Raw genomic sequence first — 1,769 nt, 5'->3', positions numbered from 1 at the left:
ACTATTTTAATAATCTTTTTTTCCTTTTTATTACTTTGTGGTCTCCTTTTATTTCGTTTTATATCCCCAGTCTTCCACCAGCGTATAATTATTCGCTTGCGTCACACCAATCAAAGATTTAAATTCAAAGTTCAGTTTTCCGAGAAAGAAAACCTAATTCAGCACGCAGGATCATATCTTCGATCTTATCATGGTAGATTTCAATCTTGTTGCTTCACTACTTTCAGTAATTAGGAAATTTTGTCAAAGCAAACTTTTTCCATTCAGAAATGAACTTTAGTAGGAATATCCAATAGAAAAAGGAAAAATTCTCAAAGCCTCTCTCTCTCTCTCTCTCTCTCTCTCTCTCTCTCTCTCTCTTTTCGGGCAAAATAACTAAAGGGATTTTAGTGTATTTACTTGGGTTTTGGGCCGATGTTTTAGGGATGGGCCCTACGGTGGGGAGAAGAATGGGATCTGTAGATATAGTAAGTATATTTAAGTATCTTATGATTTGTTTAAGAAGAATAAAATAGTATGAACAGGTAGTGTCCAGTGGAAGACAATTTGTGTATTACCTTGGCAAAGAAAAGTTAATTAAAGGAGGCACATGGGTTCTCTGACCCTTAACGCAGGGGACACAACCCACTCCCAGAATAATTTAATGACAAGCAAGCGTGTGTTTGATGGAGAGAGATGATGAGTTGGAAATGAGAAGGTGAGAGGAAAGAGGGGGGGTCATTGGCAATGTAATGTTTCTTAATTCCTTCTTTCAAAGATTTCGCTAAAAGATCTCGTGTTGGGCTCTCTCCGATTTAGCTGAAAGAGTAAGTACCATATGGGAAAATGGGACTATACGGATTTCTTTACAGGGAACGAACGGATCCCCTGCCGACAGCCGTCCGATTGCGAATCAGTGCTGTGCACTTGGCTTGGGCTGAGGGAGGGACATGCGGCTTCAGGTCTGATGGGCCCCTTGTCTGTGCCACAGAGTGGTTTGATTTTGCAATCATTGAGGGCTAGTAGTGATTTGGTCTTTACTTCTGTGGCTATGGATGTGACGGTTGGGCTTACAATTTGAAATGGGCCTGGACAGGATTGGAAGGTGGAAAGAAAAATTGAGTATTATTTATGAAATCCATTTCAAATTCTCTATTCCATCGAACTATTTAAATATTTTTTACATTTATAATTTTAAATTAAGCTTTAATTACACCTAGATCCTCTAAAGTATTGATGTTCTTATATGCATCCTCTTATTTACTTTTTTGTTGCACTTTGACTCTCTTAACTCTATTTATATTATTTTGCTTAAGAGAACGGAAGATTTGTCGGCATTAATCTCTTGACTAGAGATAGAGCAATAACAATGAAGTAACGATGCTAGGTTGGAGACATTTTTATTAGAAGCTCTGTCAAAAATGAGTGGTCTGCAAATAAGAGACGAGTAAGATCAGGGGTTCGTCGAGCTATTTTCTAATACGACTCAATCCACATTGGCTCCACTCGCGACATTGGGTTTATTGGGATGAGCCTATTTATCTATTTGAGTTTTGTTAGAAGCAATACAAAGATTTTTGGCCGGAGCGCGTTCAAACATAGGGACCGCGTTCGAACGGGTATGCGAATGCCTGCACACGCGCAAAAATAGAGAACGCAAATTGTGCATTCAAATGGAATCAGGTCATTCAAACGGATGCATACGCTCGCATCGATAAAGAATGAAAATTCAGCATTCGAATGCAATCAGGCGCGATCGGGCGCGTTCGAACGCACCACAGCGAAAGTTG

The sequence above is a fragment of the Typha latifolia genome, chromosome 11, assembly GCF_019914945.1.
Source record: "Typha latifolia isolate L0001 chromosome 11, TyphaL0001v2, whole genome shotgun sequence".
NCBI classification, from domain to species: Eukaryota; Viridiplantae; Streptophyta; class Magnoliopsida; order Poales; family Typhaceae; genus Typha; species Typha latifolia.
The sequence above is the reverse complement of the archived record's forward strand: the minus strand, read 5'-3'. Positions refer to the sequence as shown.